We start from the raw sequence: 26,318 nt of genomic DNA, 5'->3' as shown, positions 1-26,318 counted from the left end.
CAGATTGTGAGACTTTAATCAAACAGGATTATTTGGAAAAGAGCTCGTTGTTCTAATACATTGCATAGATATGAACCACGTACAGTGTAACAGCATTCCCCCAGGCACTGGAAAACCCAAGCTCTGCTGCTCTCCAGGGAATGGACAGTTGGTCATTAACACTAGAAATCCTAAACAGGTTCAGTAGGTGTGAAGTCCTCATGGGCTCTAGACACAATGAAATTCTTCCCAACTCCAGTTTGAACTTCATACCTTAGGACCAACTCACAAAGTAAGTTTTTGTGTGATTGTTAGGCACTTTGAGACTTTTAGAATGTTTTTGACTCTTTTTGGAGCCCACTCTAGTGGCAACACTAACATTAGTTTAAGATCTAAAGCCAGAGCCAGCTGTAGCACCTTGTGTTAGCCTACAGACTGAAACTGTGCAATCAATATATTGTACTAATCATCCACAGTACCTGTTTGATTGGCAAAGCTGATTTTCGAATTTTTTGTATTATCTGAGACAAATCCAACATCAGTTCTGTCAGGAGAAGCTTACGAGATGAGTAAGGAGAGGCCTCACAACTTGTCTTGCTTTCTTTTTTTTTTAATTGTGAAAATACCATACAGAGGGGTTACAATTACATGGGCAAGGTAATGAGTATATTTCTTATCAAGCATTGTAGCCTCCTCCTTTGTTTCCCCTTTCCATTCCTTCCCATCCTCCACCTGCCCCCCCAATCCTCCCACCCGCCTACCCCCACCCCTGAGATGTATAAGTCGTTATGTCTTGCATGACAAATTCCCTTCATGTCCTTACTTATTCCTATTTACAAACATAAGTACAATATTTGCAATTTATCCTGATTGGAGATAATGTTTTAACATATTCATTGGCAGGGAAGTAAGCATTCAAACAATCAAAATCTTACGTTTTGAAAAACTCCCTAAATTTCTATGCTCATTATGCAGCTTGATTTTCAAGAACTATAATTCGTTTTGGGATTGGCTTTTTCTGTTGAAGAAATGAAAAAAAAAACTATAACTTGACCTTGGGATTTGATATTTATGTGGTTCAATATGGAAGTTGGATAGCATTTAAAAATCCCTTCATTTGCCTCTTTAGGAAGTACGAGATCCTTAACCAGTCTTGTATGAGAAACTGTAAAACTGTGGCAGCATTTACAAGACCACCAGGATTAAAATCTGCCCAGATTGGGACACTACTGGACCTCTACAAGATTGCATAGGTGAAAGTGGGATGAGTGAAGTAATATCTTAAAATGTCTAAATTGGTGCCATTTCAGGTGTTAGAAAAGAATGAAAAGAGGCTGATAAAATGCCGTCGCCATGGAGACGCAGCCAGTATGGGCAGCCGCAGCCATTAACCCTCAAAAGCAAGGCTTAGAGCAATTTACCAGATCCCAATCTTGGCTCCTTGCCTCCAGTTACCCTGAAAGCGAACCATTCAGGAGTATGCAATACTCCTTGACTCAACCACTTCCACAGCCCTCATGGGCTGGACGCCGGGTTACAACCAGGTTTACAAGGGGAAGAAGCTAGCTGAACAGATGTTTCAAGGACTTATTCTTTTTTCTGCAAAAGTTGGATTTATCTATGCATAAATGGCCGAACAGTTTGGATGGACACTCTATATAGGTATGGCCGGATTTGCTTTTCCATGTTTGCTGATGCTTCCTCCATACTCATCTATCCACGACATCCCCTCAAATGGTTATCTGTTCAAGAATCAAGAACAGAAGACAAGAAAATTGGGGATAGAAAAATTAAGAGGTATGTTAAAAATAATTCATTGGGTTTTTACATTTGTTTTCTCTGAGATGAGCTAAGTTGACATCATACCCAAATCATGAGCCTAAAACTCCCTATGCTCTTAAACACAGATTTCTTTATATTTTAGTTTTCTTTATATTTCTTTTTTGTTATTGTTTTGTTTTCTACCCCTAGCTAATTGAGTGTTGATTAGTTACAAAATAGTCTCCTGTTGTTCACTTCTCATTTTGAAGAAGAAGCCAAAGCCAAGCCTGTCATAGTACCACTAGCCTGGCCCTTCTCCTAGCCATCTGTGAGCATTCATGAGTGACAGCCAGGTTCAGCACATTCTTGGCTTTGCTTCTGTCTTTTTTTGTACTTTTTTAATTCTAAAAATGCGGTATAGAGGGGTTACAGTTCATGAGCAAGGTAATGAGTACATTTCAGCTCCCCTATGAACCAGAAATCCCACTTTGGGGCATTTACCAAAGGATCACAAACAAGGCCATACTCAGGCTACCAGCACAACTATGATTATAACAGCAATATTTAATATAGCTAAGATATTGATCCAAACCATATGTCCTTCAATAGATGAATGGATCAAAAAATGTGATATATATATATATATATATACACATATACCTGCATACGTACCATATATACATATATAAACATACATACAATGAAATTTTCTTTATATTCCAAAGGCAGTTAGAAATAACTCAGTTGTATTTGACTTACAAATATTTTAGACAAATATTTTAGACTTTTGGAAAACAAAAGTACAAGTATGCAATGTTTCTTCCAGGTACAAATAATAATAAATGCCACATAAATGACAGCCAAAAAGGAAAAAGTATGATAGGAAAAAGGTGTATTTAGGAACATAATTTTTGTGATATCAAAGACTATGCATTCAAAGATAATAGGCTATCTATAATCTAATTGGCATGAAAAAGGGAATGCAAAAGTTACAGTAGATTACTGGTTTATTTGGAGTTTTAAGCCCTATCAATAATTTCCTTTAAAAATTGGGAAGTTGAAAATGACTTTAGAGTGTGATAATATGTTGAACTGGGTGGTTCATACATAATAATACCAGTTACTAAGGAAAATTATCTCTAAGTACCCATCAAAATGCAGGAAGTAATTTGTAGTTTAAGTGGTAAAGTACTAGCCTTGAGGAAAAAAGCAAAAAGTGAATAAGGCTCTGCATTTGTCAACCTGAACTAGCATGTGTGTGTGTGTGTGCGCACACACACACACACACACACACACATACACATACACACACATGCATGGTCATGTGCAAGGGATGTTGAAAGACTCAGAAAGAGAAATTGAGTGTAAAACCTTTCATATGTAATATTAGATCTAAAATATGAACATGAAATTTGAAAAAAGTAAAACACATGACCATTAATTATATATGAGTTCAGACTATATAGTACAGAAAGCAGTAAAATTTTATGTTGTATTAATTTTTTTTGTGAAAGTATTGTACAGAGGGGTTACAATTACATGGGCAAGATAATGAGTACATTTCTTATCAAGCATTTTAGGCTCCTTCTTTTTGTCCCCTTCCCATCCCTTCCCATCCTCCCCCACCCCCCCTAATCCTCCCCTGCGAGCCCCCTCTGCACCAAAGTTTTAAAGTTCATTTTCGACATAATGACTCAATTGTATGTTGTAACCTCTCTGATGTAACAATATCATATGCGAACAGTAAAAAGATGAAGCTTATCTTGTCCTTGGGTAGGTGTTAAAGGAGACATGGAAAGAGGCAAAGGAATAGGGAGTAGATGGCTTGGAAAATACAACATAAGATTCAATGCACATATGTCTAAATGGAACTAGGAAAGAAAGGGGATGGGTGGGGTTTTTATAGATTAGAAGAGTCGATGGAAACTATGACAAAGTCTAAGAGGCATTGTAAAAACCAATTGATACATTGTACAACTGTTTTAAAAAACTATCCATGAGGCCTGTAATTCTAATTAGTGAGGAGGCTGTGAAATGAGGATTGTGGTTTGAAGCCAGCCATGGCAGAAAAGTTCATGAGACTCTTATCTCCAACAAACTACTCAGAGAAGGCTGGAAATACTGCTGTGGCTCAATTTGTACAGGGCTAACCTTCAGCACAAAGAGGTTTTGGAACAGCACTTTGATCTTGATTTGAAGTGCCAAGACAGGCACAAAAACAAAACAAAACAAGATAAAACAAAAGAAAAAAAGAAACAAACCAAAAACAAAAAAGATCTTAATTTTTATATTTTTGAAAATTACAAGAAAAACCCATGTTCCACCTACTTCAAATAGTTAGATAATATACATTATATGGCTGTGATTATGATGGATGGAAATTTTCTCATTCATGTAGCATCTAATGTTCATTCGAGGCATGGTTTTTCATGCCTCCCAGGCTATGACTTGTGTAGGCTGAGGTTATGGGCTTGGAGCTGCAGATGCTGATACCCTTCTCAACCAGTGTTTCACCTCTTAACAGGGCAGTCATACCCAAGGGCTCCTTCAACTTCAGCTTCATGATCTCTTCGTGGTCCTGTGGGCCCAGTTGGGGGTGCCATCCTGGATACATGTGATTTGAAGTAAGTTCATCCTACTCATCCTCTATGCCAAAAGAGTCAAGTGTGAGAGGGTTTGCAGACATTTGAAGTAATGTACATACACGGTGCTCCAGTGGCCCCACATACCTACCCAGCATATGCCTGTGTATCCTAGGATTATTGGTCTGGAGCAGGGGATGCTTCCAACATATTCCCTAACTAGTGCTTCACCTGCTAAAGTGAATACATGATTGAGAGCCTCTTGTTTACCTTAAGGAAATCTAAATTCCTGATCTGTGCCAGGCCACAACAGATGCCATCCCACATGCCCCCCATTTCATTTTATGTTAGACCTCTCCTGCCACACTGTGGGAACCAAATCACTGGTGAGCAGTTGTGCATGTATGTACACACATTCACACTAAGGCATGTACATAGTGTCAGATTTGACTGGTTGTGTACTATATATTATAGTACCCAAGTGAAAGAAGACTTGGAGATTCCTTGACTACAAGTTGTCCTGTTTTGCTATTTAGCTGTGTCCTGTATAGCCCAGGGTTGTGGGATTCGAAGTGGGCATGCGTCCACCCTCCACAACCAGTGCTCCTCCTCCTACAGGGAGAGCATGCCCAAATCCCTGTTCTTTCCCTCTTGGACTAACATCTTGCAGGTCCTTCTCTGAAGGCCCAGGTGACAGTGCCATTCCAGATGCCCTAGTTTCTATGCAAATAGGACCACTCTCCCTTTGTGGTAACTGAATATTTGTGTGGGGTTGAGTGAGTATATCATTGTGCTTGTGTATACACCAGTTTGTGGAACACAAGGACCTGTGGCAAGATTTTCCCACTTGGGTGCTGATGCCAGCCCAAGGGAAGAAAGGCTTAGAGAGTAGATCTTTCATGTCTCCCTTGAAGAGTATGGCCTGTGCTGCTTGGGATTACAGGGCTGGAGTTTGGCATGGTGCTGCACTTTCTAACCAGGGCTTATCCGGTTACAGGGAAGCCATACAAGGCGGCCAGTTTTTCTTCACTTTGGGACCTCTGGCTTCCTGGTATGAGTCAGCCCAGGTGCAGCTATATGTGCCTATGTCCTTCTCAGTAAGTGGTTCCACTCCCGGTTGGAACTGTGGGAATCCAGTTGTGATATGTGTTGTGCATGTGTGTATACACATTCACAGGAGGGCACAAATGTGGTGCCAGAGTGGCCTTGTTGTGCAATATATTGCATCCAGAAGAAGGGAAGCCATAGCTTGTCCTTTTTCCTTAGCTGGTTAATTTCAGTGTAGCCTTGGGAGGCCTTCAATTCAAAGTGATTCCATTCCCTCCTCTGTCCTGTGAAAATGAAATCATGGGTCAGGGATTTTGTGCATGTGTATACACATTTTCCCATGAAAGCACTTAACCTATTTTTAAATTGGATAGGTCCTAGGTGTTTTTGGACCCAAGAGAAAAAGGCTGGGGTTGGAGACTATAAAACATCCCTTTCACAGGCCTGTGGAGTCGGGCTTATACGCCTGGAACTTGGGGTGCTGCCTACCTTCCTAAATAGTGCTTACTACTGCTAAAGAGAGGTCATGCCTGGTAGCTTGCTCTTCACCATGTGGACAACTGTCTTGCTGGTCCCTTCTGATAGGCCTATGCCCCAGTACACACTTTCATAAGAGGGCACATACATGATGCCAGATAGGCCTGATTGTGGGCATATTGGGCCAGGCCCTGTGTCCATACCCCTGTAATGCCTTTGTAGCCTGGGGTTATTAACTTGGATCTGGGTATGTTGCTACCTCCCTAACTAGTCGTTTACCTTGTACAGTGACTTCATAGTGAGGACCTCTTCTTGATCATGTAAAGGAACTCTTTATTCATGATTTGTCAGCCTCAGAGACAGTGCCATCTGAGATATATCCATTTTCATGTAAAGATTGCTCCCACCCTGCCATTCTATGGGAACCCATTCATGGAATGTGGACACATGATTGTGCCTATGTGGTGCCAGTTGGACTAAGGGTGGGCTCTAGAGGGCAGAAGAGATGGCACATTGGAGCTTGGAGTATGTCCACCACCCTTCCCAACTATAGCCTATATACTGGGATTATGAGTCCTGAGCAGGGGATACTGTTGCTCACCCCATCCAGTGCTTCCCCTTCCACAAAGAGGTCATGGCCATTAGCCTGTTTTTCTTAATCTTGCAAACCTCTAGCTTCATGATTTGTGTTGTCCTAGATGCAGGTACCATTTGCAGATGACCCCAATTCAAAGGAAGCTGTTCCTCTCCTGCCCTTGCCCTGTGGGAACTGAATTGCAAAACAAAAAAGAAAACATTACGAACTAGTAAGTAGTGGGGTACTTGAAGTTATTTCACAAATGAGGGTCCTTATTAAGGCTTCTTACCCCCTTTTTTCTTCCTTGAAAAATTTTCCAGTGTACTAAAAATCATCACAAATACTTATGACAGTGCATATTAAATGTGATGTCCTTCATATTATGTATGAACATTTTCTTCATGAATTTTAGTCAGTAGTGTTTGATAACTTTTACTCCTCTATATGCAGTTTGCATAATGATAAAGTTTGTATCCATATCCACATATATTCTTATATAATCCTTCTCCAATCATTTGGTATTGTCCAGTATATTTTTAACTTTTCCCTAGTCTGACAAGTGTGGTATCTCTTTATTGTTCCTGACAGAATATTTTTCATAAATCTTGCCACATCACATATGCCTTTTCTTGTGAATTGCATGCTCAGATATTTTATTCAATATCATGTATCCTATCTGTCATCTTCTTGATTGAAATGTTCCTTTGTTGAATACATACTATTTAAATGTCTTCAGTCTTAAGAGAGGATGTTTATATTTTTTTTGATGTTACTTACTCAACCAAGGTGTTGCTGTAATGTAAACTTATTGATATTTTCCTACCTTTGTATTCATTTCCTTGGGGAAAATCTCCATTCTTAAAATGCACTCTTATTTCATTCTTAAAGCTTTTAAGTGTTGCTTTCTACCTTTGTTTTTAGGAATTGTTTGCTATGGCTTTAAGTTAAGGTCTATTTTGTATCTTATTCCATATAAATAGCTAGCTATTCCAAATAGCTATTTATTGAATAGTCTAATGTCAAATCTCAGGATTCTACATAGGCTTGTTCTCAGTTCTCTACCCTATGTAATACTTTTTCTTCAGCTGTAATACCAGATTGTCTTGATTACTAGGCTTTAGTATAACAAATCCTCATTTTGAGTTATGGTGTGTCCCCAAAATTGTTCTTTCATATTCTTTGTGTCTTTTGATCTTTAGAAATCCTTCCTCTCCTCTGTTAGTGGGGACCAAACACCGAGTCTCTTGCATTTAAGGCAAGCACTCTACCACTCAGCAACTCAACTCATAACTTTGAGGAACAACAGTCACTGGGTCCAGGTGAGGTTTGGGGAAGTTTCCCTCTATAAGTAGGAACTCTTGACTTAGGGTCCTTGGTCACAGAATAAAAATTTGCAGAGTAGTCACCATGGTAAGAAAACTTGGCAATGTTTTATTGAGTTAGCAAGCAAACAAACAGATAAGCAGATAAACAGAAAGACAGAGGCACACTCAGAGTGTGAGTGCTCTTAACGGTAGACGCAAAGAGCTCTTTGACATCAGGGGCATTTATATAATAAAAGCAAGTCCTGTCATAAAGCCATATATATAGGTGTTTATCTTTGCTCTTAATCACTCTGGGGTTACACCATCTGAGTTCTTGGTTATTTGGTGATTCAGTCTTTAGTGTATTTCTTTTTATCGGGGGGAGGGTCCAGTCATGGGGCCTGAACTCTGGGCCTGGCCGCGGTCCCTCAGATCTTCAGCTCAAGGCTAGTGTTCTACCACTTGAGCCCCAGCGCCACTTCTGGCTTTTTTCTTTTTTCTTATGTGGTGTTGAGTAATCGAACCCATGGCCTCATGCATGCAAGGCAAGCACTCTAACACTGAGCCACCTTCGCAGCCCCTTTAGTGTATTTCTTACAGGAAAGAATGCATATATTTTTGCCATAGAACAGATGCTTATCCTTAAGATGATGAACGCACCCTGAGTTAGAAGCAAAGAAGATAGTGCATGTATGTTTCTAAATGTATTGTTTCTATCAGAGTTCCTAGATGTCATTTTCCAGGTCTCATTTTTCCTAAGCTATCCAGCCTGAAACTATAAAAAGTCCTGATAAGACTTCTCAGAAAATTGCATTCAATTTATAGATTGATTTGATAGAAAACAATACATTCTTTAGATATTGAGTATTCCCATGAATGATTTTTTTTTGGGTCCGGTCATGGGGCCTGAACTCTGGGCCTGGGCACTGTCCCTCAGCTCTTCAGCTCAAGGCTAGTGCTCTGCCACTTGAGCCACAGAGCTACTTCTGGCTTTTTTCTTTTTGTTTATGTGGTGCTGGGCAATCGAACCCAGGGCCTCAAGCATGCAAGACAAGCGCTCTACCACTGAGCCACCTTCTCAGCCCCCCATGCATGATTTTGACATAGCTGTATTTAGCTGTTTTTCAGTTATTTTTAATAATTAATGTTTGTTACATAGTATTATATATCTTTTGTAGGATATGCTTCTTGGTGTGTTTATGTTCGTTTGGTTTGGTTTGAACAACATGGGGAATTGAACTGGTGTATGGGAGGAAAGCATTCTACCACCTAAGCCACAATATAGCCATGTTAGTAACTATTGAAGCTACTTAAAATAATCATCCATCTTATAATTTGTTATTTTTACCTTTTTTTCATCCTGGGGTACTTGGTATAGGAGTCTGGTTTTTTTGTTTTGTGTGTGTGTGTGTGTGTGTGTGTGTGTGTGTGTGTGTGTGTGTGTGTGTGTGTGTATGCACATGCATTCATATAAGTGTATATGTGCCAATACTGGGGCTTGAATCCTCTTAACTTTTTCCAGCCAAGGTTAGCATTTACCATTTGAGCATGTATGCACCTTCAGTGTGGCTTTTCTGGTTAAATCCTACTCAGGAGGATACAAATGGCAGTTCAAAGCCAGCCTGGGCAGAAAAGTCCAGTAGTCCTATGAACTACTTTGAAAAACTACTATGAAAAACCTGGAAGTGGTACTATGGCTCAAAAATAGTGCTCAAGCTTTGAATTGAAGCCCTCAATCCTTAGGGCCAGCACATACAAAAATTAATGAACTTTGAATTGTCTAACCATGATGTATTTACACCATGATCTACAGATCTCAGCCTCTCAAGTAGGTAGCATTGTAGGTGTGATCCTGTAGTAATAATAAGTCATTTATTATTGTTACTAATGGATATTTTTTAAAGACATAAGTGTATGCTAGTGGCTCAAGTCTATAATCCTAGCCAGTCAAGAGGCTGAAGTTTAAGAATCTTTGTTCAAAGCTGACCCAAGGGAGAAAAATCTATGTGGCTTATCTCCAATTAACAATCAAAAAGTTGGAAACACAGCTGTAGCTTTAGTGGCATAGTAGTAACCTTAAGCAAAAATGCTTAGGGACAGTGCCCAGACCCCGAGTTCAAGTCCTAGAATCAGCCTCCAAAATTAAAATAAATAGAACACAAAATAACTCCAGGTATGGCTAGTGATAGTATGCCTAGTTTGCATGAAATTCTGAATTTGATTGCCACCAGCAAGAAAAATACACAAACCAAGAAAAAATGTTTCCAAAGTCAGAGGGAATTTTTTACTGATCCTTACTAACAGACAATTTTTTTCTTACACAATTTCATTTAGAACGTTAGCCCAAGGCAGGTGCTAGTGGCTTGGCTCATGCCTGTAATATTAACTACTCAGGAACTTGAGAATTGAGGATAGTGGTTCTTGAGACTCTTCAATAAGCTACTCAAAAATAAGTGGAAGTGACCCTATGGCTCAAGTGATAGAGAGCTAGCCTTGAGCTCAAAGAAGCACAGGTACAGGGGCCAGGCCCAAAGTTCAAGCTTCATGGACAACAAAAATAAAAATAAAAATAAAAAGCCAAACAATAACTCCAGTAGAAGAGAAATGATTATGCAATGACTACTTTAGCAAGAATGCATTTCTCAGTTTAGAATGAGGTTTCACTTTGTATAACCTTATAAATATAAGATAATTAAATTTCAAGTAATTATTTAACTTCACTATCCACTAAGTTGGAGTGTTGAGCTATATGTTAAATAACAGTGAGTTATAGAAACATGAAAGACGAACTTGAGGCAATGATAAGGGGAGTTGAAGAAATCAATGTTGTTTTGAGAGCAACTCAGGTTGAAGCTGACCACCTAGGTAGGTCTTCAGGAGACTAAGGCTGTTTCTCATTTCTAAGATCCCTCTCCTTGGCTGGGCCCCTCCCATTGAGTTTAATCAAAGATTAGGTTAGGTGTGGGGAAAAGCAGCAGCTTGTATTGAAGGTTTTAAAAAAAATAAACCCTCTTTTTTGTGTTTAAATGTAGGAACTAGAGAAGTCGTTGGTTCACAGGACTCTGCATTTGAAAGAACTTCCAACTATGAAGGCCAACCTGAGCCACATATTCCAGAGAAGGACATGATGTTGGCACAGGAACAGATAGAATATTTGCAGAAGAATTTTATGTGGTGCTTAATTTATTAAGCCTTTCTTGTTTATGTTTGATGTAACCTGCTAGTAATAGATGTGAAATGAGTAAAGGATCTGTTGGCCACCTAAATTTGTTACTTCAGCAAAAGTATATCTGATCATGCTAAACCTTAGGTTTCTAAGAGGAAGAAAAAGATGTAAGTCCTTCAAGATGCTAACAAAACTGAATTCACAATCCATTAATTGGAGGGAAGGGCACTTTTTGTTGGCAATTTTAAATATCCAATTGCATTTTTCCATGCAGGTGACTATCAGCAAAGAGGAGATTGAAGGGGGCTCAGAAGGTGGCTCAGTGGTATAGTACTTGCTTCAGATGCATGAGTCCGAGGGTTCAATTCCTCACAGACACATAAACAGAAAAAGCCAAAAACTGGCACTGTGGCTCAAGTGGTAGAGCGCTAGCCTTGAACTGAAGAATTGAAGGACAGTACCCAGGGTCAGAGTTCCAGCCCCACAACCGACAAAAAGAAAACTAAAAGAGGAGATTGAAGACACTCAGTTCATGGATCCTGTTGAATGAAGACTATAAGGAGCTGTGTGGATAGCTGGTACTGATGGAAAACAGTTCTACAGACAGCAGACAGCAGTATCATTGAAGAAAGGGTTGAGAAGTTTCAGAAGGTGAACCAGCAGTATGAAGGCAGGTGTAGTTACGACATCCTTCTCAATGCTGAGAATCTCATGCTATAGGTATGTTTTGTACAAGAGTTGAAGAGACTTTCGAACTACTTTTCATCTTTCTGAGGGAAAAGAGAAGATTGCTGAGAGATGAGAGGGGTGAGCCACTCATGGCTAAGCATATATTGAGAACAGGTGTTTTTCTGGGTTGGCAAGTCTGATAAGAGGAGGGGCTTATGTCTCTTGAAGTATCTTGGTGTCTCAGACCAGTGAAGGAGTCTAGTTATTATTGCCCAAGGGCAGAAGTCATCCCGAGTAAAGTTGGTGATTTCATGTGGTCACTAGGCCTCAGATGTAATGTAGCTTAGTAATATAACAGGAGTGATGTTCTTTGAGTTATTTGAAACTGAGTTATATTCTCTTGGGACTCCCAAGTAAATTACAATAGAAGCTACCCATGAGAGACATGAGAGAGACTGTTGCATTAAAAAGTAAGAACTAGATTTTGAATTTGATTATTGAGCTTTTCTTGACTTTCTAGACTTTCCTTTTGAAATTGCATTAACTCATTTGTACAATGAGAATTTTTCAATTACAAAAATCTTTAAAGAGCACCCTTATGTTTGTGGCTAAGGAAGAAATGGTTCTTTCCATTTTTTTTTTTTTAGTCATGCAACTTGAACTCTGGGCCTGGGCATAGTCGCTGAGCAATTCAGCTCAAGAGTAGAACTGTACCACTTGAGACACAGTGCTACTTCCTGCATTTTCTATTTATGTTGAGAATGGAAGCCAGAGCCTCAAAAATAATTTATCCTGTAATTGTTTCATTTTTGGTTATTATTAATGTTTTTTCATTGTGAAAATTCCATACAGAGGGGTTACAATTACATGAGCAAGGTAATGAATACATTTCTTATCAAGCATTGTTACCTCCTCCTTTGTATCCCCTTACCATCTCTGCCCTCCCATTTCCCTTCCCCCCATCCCAACCCCCCACCAATATTGTAAAGTTCATTTTTCGACATAAGGTCTTGTACATCTCATTGTTGCAATGGGTCCACTTGTATCCCTATTTAAACAATTTCTTTTTTCCCTTCCACACCCCAAATTATAACAACAAAAAATATAGTGAAAAGAGGGGTTATAACGAGAGGGAGGGACATACAAAGCAACAAAGAAATCATCTTATAAATATGTTAGAAACAATCGCAAGAAAGAAAAATTATTTCACTAGTTCTCTAGGTGTTGATTTCGCCTAACATCAACTTTTTTGAACTTTTCCGCTTGACTCATACATATACTAGATATTGCAAATAAGGGAAACCATGGGACCTATGCTTCTTTGGGCCTGGCTTACTTCACTGAATATAATTTTTTCCAAGTTTTTCCATTTCCTAACAAATGGGGCAATGTCATTCTTTCTGATGGAGGCATAGAATTCCATTGTGTACATATACCACATTTTCTTGATCCATTCATCTACTGAGGGGCATCTGGGTTGGTTCCATATCTTAGCTATGGTAAATAATGCTGCAATAAATATTGTTGTGCTGGTAGCTTTAGTGTGGTCTTGTTTGTAAACATTTGGGTAAATGCCCAAAAGTGGGATTGCTGGGTCATAGGGGAGTTCTATGTGAAGTCTTTTGAGGAACCTCCATACTGCTTTCCAAAGTGGTTGAACAAGTTTACATTCCCACCAACAATGAAGTAAGGTTCCTTTCTGTATACATCCCCTACAGCATCTGTTGTTGTTAGAGTTCTTGATTTTTGCCGTTCTAACTGGGGTGAGGTGATATCTGAATGTTGTTTGAATTTGCATTTCTTTTATGGCTAGGGATGTTGAACATTTCTTCATGTGTCTTTTGGCCATCCTTCCTTCTTCTTCAGAGAAGTTTCTCTTTAAGTCTTTCTCCCACTTATTTATTGAGCAGTTGTTTCTTTGAGGATTTGTTGTTGGGGGATTTAATTTTTTGAGTTCCAAGTATATTTTAGATATGAGACCCTTGTCCGTTGTATAGCTAGTAAAGATCTTCTCCCAATCTGTGGGCTTTCTATTGATCTTGCTAGCTATGTCATTTGCCCTGCAGAAGCTCTGCAACTTTATGCAATACCATTTGTCCAACCTTTCTTTGATTTGTTGTGTTTCCGGGTCTCTATTCAAAAAATTTCGGCCTTCTGTGGGGTCAGAAAATACATACAAAAAATATTCTCAAACCACAATGAGAGCTTTGTTTGTAAAATGGGAAATCCATCCATAATAAATGAGCAATATGTACTGCCATCCAGGCCTGTTCATGAATTTGGGTGTACAAAGAGGATCTTCGTTTAACAGTATCTGTGTGATGATGTATTTGTTCTTGCTAGAATGCTGTTTAACTGGTAGAAGTCCTATGTTTTCACTAGGGATATTAATAATCATTAAATAAGGCTATGTAAATAATTATTGTTTTTATCTGTTTATCTCTACTGTCTTTCCCATCAAATACCGTAATAAGGGGATTATTTATATAGTGCTAACAAATCAGAGTCTGAAGATAGGCACATCTCTTACATATATTTGCCAAAGAGAGCAAAAAGAATTTGCAGAATTAGAGAGCCTTCTGTACCTACATCATTTTCCATATACCTCATTGTATATATTGAGCAATTTAAAAGCTGCCTTTAGTAGTACTGTGAATACTCAATTTTAATAAACATTAAGTTGTCTTCTTAAAAAAAAAAAAATTTCGACCTGAGCCAAGGAGACCTAGGGTTTCTCCTATTCCATCCTGTAATGTTTTCAGAGTATCTGCTTTGACTTCAAGGTCTTTGATCCATTTGGAGTTGATTCTGGTGCAGGGTGATATATAAGGATCTAGCTTTAGTTTTCTACATGTAGTTAACCAATTTTGCCAGCACCATTTACTGAAGAGGCTGTCTTTCTTCCCTTCTATTGTTTTAGCTCCCTTATCGAAGATCAGATGGCTATAGGTCTGTAGGTTCATTTCTGGGTTTTCAATTCTATTCCATTGGTCCTGAGGTCTGTTCTTATGCCAATACCAAGCTGTTTTGATTACTATGGCTTTATAGTAGAGTTTGAAATTTGGTATTGATATTCCTCCAGCAGTGTTCTTTCCGTTGAGGAGCGTTTCTGCTATTCAGGGTCTTTTATTGTTCTATATGAATTTTTGGATTGCCTCTGCTATTTCCTTGAAGAATGAGGTTGGAATTTTGATAGGTATTGCGTTGAATTTGTAGATAGCCTTGGGAAGTATTGCCATTTTCACGATGTTAATCTTGCCAATCCAGGAGCATGGGAGGTTTTGCCATTTTTTAAGTTCTGTGTTGATTTCCTTTTTTAAGATTTTAAAGTTTTCATCATAGAGGTCTCTCACTTCTTTAGTTAAGTTAATTCCTAGGTATTTTATTTTTTGTGGGGCTATTACAAATGGAGTTGCTTTCCTAATTTCAGCCACACGTTTCTCCTTGTTGACATACAGAAAAGCCATTGATTTTGGGGGGTTAATTTTATAACCTGCTACATTGCCAAAGTTTTGAATCAGCTTGAGTAATTTGGGAGTGGAGTCTATGGGATTCTTTAAATACAAGATCATGTCATCTGCAAAGAGGGAGAGTTTTATTTCTTCTTTCCCTATTTGGATCCCCTTTATGTCTGCATCTTGTCTTATTGCTGTAGCTAGGCATTCTATTACTAGATTGAAGAGAAGTGGAGAGAGTGGGCATCCTTGTCTTGTTCCTGAGTTAAGACAAAATGGCTTTAGTTTTCACCATTGAGTATAATGCTGGCTGTAGGTTTGTCATATATAGCCTTTATTGTATTGAGGAATGTTCCATGGATTCCTAATTTTTCCAAAACCTTCATCATAAAGGGGTGTTGGATCTTGTCGAATGCTTTTTCTGCATCTATTGAGATAACCATGTGGTTCTTATGCTTGCTCCTGTTGATGTGATGAATAATATTAATTGATTTGCGTATATTGAACTAGCTTTGCATCGCTGAAATGATTCCTGTTTGATCGTGGTGTATGATTTTTTGGATGAGTTGTTGAAGTCGATTGGCCAAAATTTTGTTGAGAAGTTTTGCATCAATGTTCATCAAAGAAATGGGTCTATAGTTCTCTTTCTTTGATGAGTCCCTGCCTGGTTTTGGGATGAGGGTTATGATGGCTTCATAGAATGTGTTGGGTAGTGAGCTTTCTCTTTCAATTTCATTGAAGAGTTGGAGGAGTATTGGTGTGAGCTCTGCTTTGAAGGCCTTGTAAAATTCCGCTGTAAAACCATCTGGTCCTGGACTTTTCTTAACTGGGAGATCTCTTATTGCTGTTTCTATTTCAATGCTTGATATGGGCCTGTTAAGATAGTTTAACTCATCTTGGTTTAGTTTTAGCATGTCAATATTTGCTAGGAAAAGGTCCATTTCTGTCAAGTTCTCAAACTTATTAGCATAAAGTTTTGAGAAGTATTCCCTTATAATGTTCTTAATCTTGGTTGTTTCCGTGGTGATGTTTCCATTCTCATCTCTGAGTTTATTAATTTGGGTGTGTTCTCTTCTTTTTCTGATAAGATTTGCTAAGGGTCTGTCAATTTTGTTAAGTTTTTCGAAGAACCAACTCTTTGTTTTGTTGATTCTTTCTACAGTTTTTTTGGATTCTAATTCATTTAATTCTGATTTAATTTTGATTATTTCTTTCCATCTACTGGATTGGGGTTTATCTTGCTGTTCTTTTTCAAGGAGGTTTAGATGTGTCATTAAATTGTTAGTTTCAGATCTCTCCAATTTGTTGATGTAGGAGCTCAGAGCTATAAACTTGCCTCTGAGTACTGCCTTTGCTGTGTCCCAGAGGAGCTGGTAATTTGTGTGTTCATTTTTGTTGAATAGCATGAACATTTGAATTTCCTTTCTAATCTCTTCCATGACCCACTCATGATTCAGCAGTTTGTTGTTCAGCCTCCGTGTGATGCTGGACTTTCTTTGGTGGATTTTGGTGTAGAGTTCTAATTTTATTCCATTGTGGTCAGAGAGGATGCAAGGTATAACTTCAATGTTTCTGAATTTAGACAAGTTTGCTTTGTGGCGTAAAATATGGTCTATTTTAGAAAACGTTCCATGTGCTGCTGAGAAAAACGTGTATTCTGATGCTGCTGGGGGAAATGTTTGGTAGATTTCTGTTAAGTCTTGTTGATCTATGCAGCTGTTTAGATCTGCGGTTTCTCTGTTGAGTTTTTGCCAAGTTGATCTACCTAGTAGGGAGAGTGGTGTGTTAAAATCCCCAACAATTAATGTCTTTGGATCTATATGGGATTTGAGGGAAAGTAGTGTTTCTTTGATAAATTTGGGTGCTCCATTGTTTGGCGAATAGATATTTTGAATTGTAATATCCTCCTGAAGGAGAGATCCTTTAATTAGTATGTAGCAACCTTCTTTATCTCTTCTCATGAAATTTAATTTGAAGTCTATTTTATCTGATATTAGGATTGCAACTCCCGCCTGTTTATGGGGGCATTTTGCTTGGTAGATTTTGTTCCAGCCTTTAACATTGAAAATGTGTTCTTTTTTACGGGCAAGATGTGACTCCTGCAGGCAGCAGAAAGAAGGGTCTTGTTTTTTAATCCAACTAGACAGTCTATGTCGCTTAATTGGAGAGTTCAGTCCGTTAACATTAAGAGATAAGACTGAGAGGTATTTGGGAGTTCCTGCCATGTTATCCACCTTCATGGGGGCTGTGAAAACTGGGTTCTTCCTATGGTTCTCGGATTCTCAGTTAGGGTGCAGTTTCTTGGCCTTTATTGAGGTCTTGTTGGTTTTCTATGTGTAGGACATCTTTAAGAATCTTTTGTAGGGCTGGTTTGGTGGAGATGTATTGTTTCAATTTTTCTTTGCCATGGAAGGTTTTTATTTGGCCTTCAGTTATGATGGAGAGTTTAGCTGGGTACAGTATTCTTGGTTAATAGTTGTTTGTTTTTAGGGCATGGCATACATCATTCCAGGCTCTTCTTGCTTTGATTGTCTCTGCTGAGAAATCTGAGGTGATTCTAATTGCTTTCCCTTTATAGGTGATTACCCTTTTCTCCCTGACAGCTTTAAGGATCTTTTCCTTGTTCTGAGTTGATCCTGTGTGGATTATAGTGTGACGGTATGATGTCCTATTCTGGTCTGGTCTATTTGGGGTTCTAAAAGCTTCTTGTATCTGAATAGGCCTATCTTTTTGTATGTTTGGGAAGTTCTCTGCTGGGATCCTGTTAAACAAATTTCCTAGACCATTAACTTCTGTTTCTAGATGCTCCTCTACACCCATTATTTAGATTAGGCCTTCTGATGGTGTCTTCCAGGTGTTGAATAGATCTATCATATTTCTTTGACTTGTCTTGGATGGTTGTATGTTCTTTCTCTATAATATCTAGGCTGTCTTCAATCCCTGAGATTCGATCTTCTGCATGGTCTAACCTGCTGTCAAGACTCTCTACTTTGTTTTTAATCTCTTTTCCTTCTAATTGGTCAGCTTTGATGGCTTCAGGTTCTTTGTCGAAGCTTTGTTTTAGGTCTTGTATGAATTTCTTTACTTCCTTAATTTGGTGTTCAGTGTTTGTTCTCAAATCACTTAGTTGATTGGTTATGGTTTCTTTGGACACCCATTCCTTCTGTTGGATTCCATTCAGCATTCCCTTTGTGATCTTCCTGACTTCCTTCAGCTCTTTGTTAATGGATTCCATGAATGCCTTTAGTGATCTTTGTGTATTCTCTACCTGGTCTCTCAATTCCTGTATTACTCTTTGATTAGCTTCTTCCCGTTCGTGGAATTCCTTCAGTTCTCTTTCCTCCCATTCATGGGATTCCTGCAGTTCTCTTTGAGTGTTCTCAGCCTGCTCATGCCATTCCTCCATTTCTCTTTGAGTATTCTCAATTTGTTCACACAAATCCTGTATCATTTTTTGAGTAGCTTCCTCACGCTTATGATATTCCTGTATAAATTTTTGGGATGCCTCCTCTCTCTCCCTATCACGCTCATACAGAGTCGTTTGTAAGTTGTCAAACTTCTCATTTATCATGTTTGCCAGCAGTGTTTGTAGAGCTATTTGGGAACTCTCCTCTGGATTATTCATTATCTGTTCTGAGCCCTCATTATCAAGATTGGGAATTGAGTTACCCAGATTTGCCATTTTTCTTGTGTTTTTCCGGCTTACTCTGCCCATTTGAGATGAAAATAGCACCAGTTTTGTACTAGAACACTATCTTAAGGCAACCATCAACCAACGTTTGCATTTTTACAGTCAATAGTCTACAGATACAATCTAGTTCAACAGATACATCTATTCAACATATGTTAATGGGCTTCAAACCGCAGAGAAGAATTTGGAAAACCAGAAATTATTAGGGTTAGGGAGAGATGTGGGTAAAAAATTGGAATAGATTGGTGTGGGGAGGCACAGGGAGAGTTAACTATGTCCTAATCCCAATGCAGGATATAGGTTGGGTAGGATGCAAGTAGAGAGAGAGAGAAAAAGAAGAAAGGGAAAGGGAAATGAAAAGAGACCAGAAAAAAAAAAGAAACGTAAAAATTAATATTATTATGGAGATCAAAAAACCATCTATTTAGAGAGGAATGTGAGTATATTAACAGAAGGGAAGGGACATAGAGGAGAAGTGAAAAACTCAAAAAAATGCTTAAAATATTATATCGGTAAAAAGAGGTAGTACTGCTATTAAGGAACTTAAGTCTCAGAGGTTTTGAATTGAGTAATAAATTTGTGGATTAAGTGTGTACACAATGGGGGATAGGGTCTACTAGTTAAGTACGGGTTTATCTGAGGATGTGCAGGACAAGAGTTAAGTCACATAAAGAAGATCAAAAGAGAGGAAAAGGTGAGAGGGATAAGAAAGGGAGAAAAAAAGATCAGAAGTTCAGTAGAGCTAGACAAAAAACAAAAAGATAGTTAAGAAAGAAAAAAAAGAGAAAGAAGACAAGAAAAGAAAGGAAAATGCACATTCACGTATTCCTAAAATAAAAATTATAAGAGGAAAAAAAAGTTACTGGAAAACAATTATTTTTTCAAAAAAGGCAAAAATTAAAGATTAATAAAATTTTAAAAAAGGAAAAAAATTTATATATATATATATATATATATATATATATATATATATATATATATATATATATATATATATAAGGTACCAAAAAAAAAAAAAAGAAAAGAAGAAGAAGAAGAAAAAAAAAAAGTTCTTTGATTTTTTTGGAGGGGGCAGGGTTGGGAAGAATCCTGTATCTCCCTTTTGTCTGTAACCAGCCTCTTGTTGGAGTCTCTGGTCAGCTTGAGGTCCTGTGGCTTGATTGGTTTCTTAAGTCAGTTTGTTCCAACAGGCAGAAAAATGCTCTGCTTTACCCAAGATTTTGAGATCCCCCTCCCAGGTTAGTTTAATGGGAGGGTGATCTGCTTTGAGAATCACAAAAGAGGGGGATGCAGTGGTGAGGCTAGTTTCTGGGTAGAGTTTAGGCCTTTCAACAATCAGTAGCTTTTCCCTGGGGCTATTTTGTGAAAAAACTCACAGAGCCCAGCCTGGAGCCATTCTTAGGGTTTCTGTTTTTCAATTGATTGTGGAGGCTGCTAGAGGGAGGGGCAGCCTCTGGCTCTGGTTACCCAGTGAGGCAAGGCACTCCAATGGCTGGCGCCTGAGCTGGTTGACTTTTCCCTGGATGGAGCTGAGTCTGGCAGGTTACTTCACCATTAAGTTCTTGTGACCTGCTAAATGACTCGTTTTATTCCATGGCCTGAGTTGGAGCTGGCAGATCCTCCGAACTTTGTCGGTATCCAAGATGGAGATCACTGGTGCTAAGGGGGGAGGGGTGGCCTTCCCTCCTCTGCTCCCTGAGAAAGAGTGAGGACGTCGAGCTTCTACTCACGCCAAGTCTTGGATCCTGGGTCGTCTCTGGTCTGCAAACTGCAGGATGAAGATGTCCGCTCCTTGTCGGTTCTTGCTGGTGTTTAGTAGAATCCACTCGCCCGCTGCGTCTGGCTCCTTCGTCCCGGACTCTCTGTGTGAGCGCTCAGGTATGGTCCCGGCTGTGGTCTCCGCCGCAACCCTGCCGCTGCCGCTGAGGCAGCAGCTGGCAAGCGCTCAGATGTGTCTTCTTTCCTTGGCTTCCCCTCTCTTGTCTAACTCTCTGTCCTGTGATGGCACACTTGGTGTGATTCTCTGGCTTAGGACTGTTCACTGGAACTCTAAAACTGCTTTCTATGTGAGAGCTTGTTCAGATTCCAGCTTCTCCTCCGCCATCTTCCCGGAACCCCCCTCTGCCTTGATGTTTTTTGTTTTCATTTCCTTTTGTGTTGTACCTGAGGCTTGATCTAAGGAACTGAGCACTTACCTTGAGCTTTTTGCTCAAGGCTCGTGCTCTACTACTTGAGACACAGCTCCATGTCTACATTTTTGTGGTTAATTGGGGATCAGAATCTCAGAGACTTTTCTACCTACACTGGCTCTGAACTGTAGACTTCCTTATATCTCAGCTATCATTACAGGCATGAGCCCGTAGCAGTGTGCTCCTGTTTTGATGGCCACAGTCACATGAAGCCCAATGTGGAATCTTCTCACTTGAGACAGCATCACAACACAAGATTCTCAGATTAGAGATGCTCAGCCTGCATCTTACTTCTTTACCCCATTGGTTTGTCTGTAGCACTCCATTTTGAATACCATAGTTCTGAAGAAGTCCATAAAAGCACTTCTCCTCCTTCTCAGGGAGGTATTCCTGGGGTTAAGATCTTTTTAAACTCAAGTTATTTTGTTGTTTGCTGGCTTAGCTTCCTGATGCAAACTTATGCCCCCAACCCCTACCCTTTGAAATAAGAAAGTGGGTTAGGGTAAAGTAGAGACAGGTGTTTACAATGGCTTTTGTGCTGTCATTCTGAAAGGTAGGGGAGGGAAGGTGTAAGATTTTTGGGAAGGTCACAGAACATCAGCACTGGAACCCACCAATGGGAAGTCCTCATTACCAAGCCTCTTCTCCAATCAGAGACCTCCAGGAAGGCAACCCTTTCCAGTTGTCTGGAAACTTTCTTGTCTCTGGGCAGTCACAAGGAGAAAATGTTGGTGTGAGGAAGGTGGAGCTCTACAGCTGTAGGAACCAAGTAGGCAAGTTAGTTGGAGGCATTGATTCTCATGACCCCATCTGAAGTCTTACATGCCATGAGGGTGCATATGCCTGCATGTATTCCCTCTGGGGGAAATAAGAGGGACTTCCCTTTCTCCATGTCAGGGCAAAGGCCTGATGCCCAGCTGCCAGACTCAGGTGAAAGTTTGCAGGAAGTGCCATTATTCTCCCCTGGTAATTCTATAGAACAATGCCCGGAGACTCTCTTTGTGTGTCTAAGGAAGCTCACCTGTGCCTTGCTTACTCTTTGCAACCTTTGATCACTGGAGCTACTTCACATTTGTTGACAAGGTTTAATTCTTCCTGCTTACTGACTTAAAATTACCTCTAATTGTCTGTGTTCGTATGAAATTGTGTAAAGTTAACTTTCTGCTCTTTGTCTGAAGATCTACTTTTAGGTCTGTATGCTGTAAATCAGCATGTGATATGTCAACAAACTTTGTCCATACCCACATATTGTGGTCCACTTTCTGCCTATTGATCATGCGTTCCCAGGTCTCACTGAGGAATTGGCAGCAATTTGGGTTATGTCTGTTTCCAGAACCAGACTAGCATCCCTTACTCCCTTTTTAATAAATCATGCAACGGCTTTGAAGGCAATGTGTTTGCAATAAGAATTGTTTGCAGAATGTTTGCCCTTCAAACTGATCATGCCCACACGCCCTGGCCATTGTCTATTGACCATTGACATTGGTCATTGTCCCAAATGTCTTTAATATGTTAAGTTTCCCACAGTTCCCCCTCAGTAACCAGCTAAGGAAGGTAATCCCATTACCACCATATTCTACCAATGAGATCAAACAAGCCAGGATTCAAAGCCAGGCCCTCACCACCAGCCTGCATGCCTTGCTCTAAGGGCATACACTTTGCTATTAAGAATAAACACTTGGTGTTTTCTGGTGAGCTGGGGTTCGTAGCTATACTCTTAGCTGCTCAGAAAGCTGAGATGTGAGGGATCATGGTTCAAATTCAGCCAAAGTAGTGTGATTTGTTTCCCTTTTATGTAGGTGGTTGTATTTTCCCACCTCCTGAGCAGATGTCAGGGACTGCATGAGACACCCAATTTGTGGCAGAGCAACCAGTCCCAGGACAGCACCACTGAAACAGATAGTGGGAACACCACACTTTTAGTTGTGACAGGATAGCAGTTGCTCTGTTTTTGCATTTGGCATAATTATCTTGTGTCGAGAGCAAAGGAAACATCATGATCTTGAAATATCACAAGTTAGTCTAAGCTGGTTCTGTTGAGTTGGTCTTCTGGTCCTGTAGCCATTCCCTTAAGTGTTTGGCAGGGCACCTGAAATGCTAGAATAACTGGGCTTCTGTGTGTGGAGTCCTCAGAGACTGTCGTGTATACATGGTCTCTGGTGGCCTCAACACATGGCAGCTCAAAGGTGGCAGTGACTAGACCTTCTTCAGACTCAAGCCATAATTCTGTGGCTTGCCCTCAGATGAGACAAGTGAGGCCCATCTAATTCAAGAAAAGGACCAGTGCCTGTGTGCTTGACTGGAAGCCACCAGTCAGACAGAAGCTGGGGGGTCCTTCAGAAGCTGAGGCTACTTCCAGTCACTGTTGGAGGCAGCGATTGGATGAGAAAGACACCAAGGGCCTTCAAGAAGGTTCTGAGGAATTCTATTCGTGGATTTCACATCTGTTGAACCAATAAAGTATGGGGGACAGAGCATTCCAAGGCAGAGCCCCCCTCCTGTGCTACCATAGAGCCTGGAAAATGGGATGCTATCCTGTCACCTCGGTGCCAGTGAACAGCAGGCTCCTGTCAGATCCAACCTATGGTGCGATTTGCAACTGTTCTTCCCTAAGTGCATTCTCTGGAGACCTCACTCTTCCACTTGTGTGGTGGTGTCATTCAGCGAGAGTATCTCAAAGTAAGTGTCTGCACCTGCAGAGAAGTCAGGGTTATCTTGCCTTGGCTCCTGAAAGAAAGGCCTTGATATCCTTCACCATCAGGAGAGGTCCCTTTCCAGACCCCTGAGGAACTTTGGGCTGTGCAGTGGCTTCCATTGATCCATGTCCAATTCTTCCCATGTCGCTCAGACCTCAAATGGTTTCAGAGAAGGTGTCACCATATTAGGGGGTGTAGTGACTATTTGCTTATCAAGCCTGTAGAGAAGGAGATTCCAACTCAGTATGTGCACACAGGATTGTGAATCCAATGGTCACTACACTTGTCATAGTGAATTGTCTGTTTGGAGGGACTGTTTTGAGTCTTCCCTGAGCACAGTCTTTCACCAGATACAAAGCATGTATCTGTTGTTGATTTCACGGTTTTGACTGCTATTTCACAATGATTCAGTGTAGGTTCCCTCCACAAAGCCAGGAAGCTGTCACGTTGTTATGTAAGTGAATGACCAAACCAGGCTCGTGGTTTCATAGGTGAGTCTGCCAGGTATTTGGTGAGAACAATTGCAGGTTCTCAGGTGAGGTGGGTTCTATATGTCATGATGCAGGTAGGGTTTGGGAAATGGGGTACTTGACGTGCAGATTTTATTGAGAATTGCTTAGAGATGGACTGTGAGAAAGTGAAGGGGCTCAGGGTCAGAGCAGTCACTATTGGGCAAATCATGAACATAGATGTGATGGGCATGTGTGTAGCCAGCCTACTTTGGGGTGGTTGTTAGGCATTCAAAATGCATAATACCCCTTAGCTGGCTAAGTATTTTAAAGTTAGAAGCACAGGATTTTATGTTTTGGGAGAAAATTGTAACACATGTATTGAACTTTTTAAAAACCAAATTTAGGCTCTTAATTTTGTTTTTAATAAAAATTTCATCCCAGCTGCATGGAAGAGCTAAAATCAGGAGCATTGACCTTTCAGGATAGCATGGGGAAAAAATTGAAAAGCTGAGGATGGTGGCATGCATCTGTCATCGCAGTGTGGCATGACATGCAAGTAGGAGGATAACAGAATGTCTGGTCTTGGCATAAAGCATCACACAAAGGGATGTGGCAGGGCTACAGTGGTAGAGCATTTGATTATCAAGAATGAAACACTGAGTCAGATGCCAATAATGCCAAAAGTACACAAATTAAGAGAATGAATCTAAATAAACCCCTCATGCCCACTGAATGGCCTTCCTGAAATTCAAGGCCACCATTTCCTTCATCATTAGTGATTTTTGAAACACCACATGGGAATATTGGAAGGGCTGTCTGGGTTTTCCTGCTTCCTCTGCTGAGAAACCTGTCCATATTATGTTTTTAGATTAAGAACTACTATGAATTCTTTTTTTTTTTTTTGGTATTCAGGTAAGGGGTAGGTTTACTCAAGATGGCACCAGGCCATTTTGGCCCTCCACAAGGCAGGGAAAGGCCTGGGAAAGGCCTGGGAAAGAGTTGGGAAAGAATTGGGAAAGAGAACTGGGAAAGAGAGAGCTGGGAAAGAGAGAGAGTTGGGAAAGAGAGCATCTGGGCCTGGGTTAGGCCTTATCTGGGGTATGGGTGGAGAAAGGTGTGGCCACATCAAATTCAGATGTGACCTCAGTGAATGCAAATGTGACCTCTTCCAGGTGTTCCAGGCGCCTAGGTAATGCAGGTACTCAGTGGAGACTTTGCTCTCCATCCAGGAGCAGACCTTACATTCCAGTCTTTTAATAATCATGAAATGGGGCACGGATTCTCTCTGGCTACTTCCTGCTGACAAGGGGCATTGACATTAGGGATAAAAGTCTGAAATTTGGTCCCCTCCCAGAGAAGGCAGTGAGCAGCTGCTGTCCCTTGGTGGTGTGAATTCTTAGGTGAACTCTGGAGAGGTCTCATGACGCATTGAGGGGCTGGAAAAAAATACTAGAGAGCAAATAAATGGCAAGAGGAAGGACTTGGGGCTGAAAATGTTGGTCGAAATGTCCCTAGCTACTTATGACATCTGGCGACTAGGTAGAGGATAAGTCAAGTGACAAAGACAAGAATATAAATTCCTGTTCAGTTAATACGTAGACCGGTATAGACATTGGATGGGCAGGCTTCTTACTTCTATCGACCTCCCAACTGTGGTTAATTTTGAAAGGGCAGGCACAAAGCAGCTGTTTGACAACATCTCCTCTTACACCTATCCATGGTCCCTTGTTCCCCAGACTGGCTGAGTCTAGGTGCTCGTTGCTGGGATGGCTTGTCACAGTTGGTATTCAAGGAGGTTTGAACTCAAGGCCTGGGCACTATCCCTGAGCACTTCTGCTCAAGGCTAGTGCTCTATCACGTTGAGTTACAGTACCATTTCCAGTGTTTGGCTGGTTAGAGATAAGAGTCTTGAGCCATGCTTCCAACCTGTCTCTTTGCAGGTTAGTTGGGAGATGGAGTCTTAGGGATTTTTCAGCCCAGGCTGGCTTTGAACTGCAATCTTTGCCACAAAGGCCCTTTATTATTTCAAATAAGTCAACAAGGAGATCAAATAGAATAGAGAATAGAGCTTACCTGGTCCTTATCAAGAATTGACCAACAAATATTCTGCAATGACTAAACTTGTTAGATGTGATGAAAATTTTAGCACAGATAGGCCCAGTATTTTAAAACCACGTAGTCAGTAGTAGAATACTCAACATAAAACAAAAAAGGCAAAACTCAAAACCTGAATTTTTTTTTAATTGTGAAAATACTGTACAGAGGGGTTACAA

At 40.2% G+C, this 26,318-nt stretch overlaps 2 long non-coding RNA genes across 3 annotated transcripts in view; both read left to right on the top strand.

The window, feature by feature from the left end:
- The first annotated feature begins 6,127 nt into the window (after positions 1-6,127).
- On the top strand, positions 6,128-11,245 carry LOC138833193 (uncharacterized). Of its 2 annotated transcripts, none has more exons than XR_011373836.1 (3): positions 6,128-6,652; positions 10,760-11,060; positions 11,168-11,245. It is a non-coding gene; the product is annotated as an uncharacterized lncRNA (long non-coding RNA). The 2 variants fall into 2 exon arrangements; XR_011373837.1 differs by lacking the exon at positions 6,128-6,652 and adding an exon at positions 7,709-7,742.
- Positions 11,246-11,383: 138 nt separating this feature from the next.
- Positions 11,384-26,318, top strand: part of LOC138833194 (uncharacterized) — a 30,949-nt gene continuing 16,014 nt past the window's right edge. Inside the window, exon 1 of the long non-coding RNA XR_011373838.1 lies at positions 11,384-11,613. This is a non-coding gene — a long non-coding RNA (uncharacterized lncRNA). The remainder of the gene's footprint in view (positions 11,614-26,318) is intronic.

This window comes from Dipodomys merriami, unplaced genomic scaffold (genome assembly GCF_024711535.1).
Source record: "Dipodomys merriami isolate MVZ:Mamm:240054 unplaced genomic scaffold, mDipMer1.0.p SCAF_2017, whole genome shotgun sequence".
In the NCBI taxonomy this organism is placed as follows: Eukaryota; Metazoa; Chordata; class Mammalia; order Rodentia; family Heteromyidae; genus Dipodomys; species Dipodomys merriami.
Note: the sequence above shows the minus strand (reverse complement) of the source record. Positions and strands in the feature narration are given on the sequence as shown.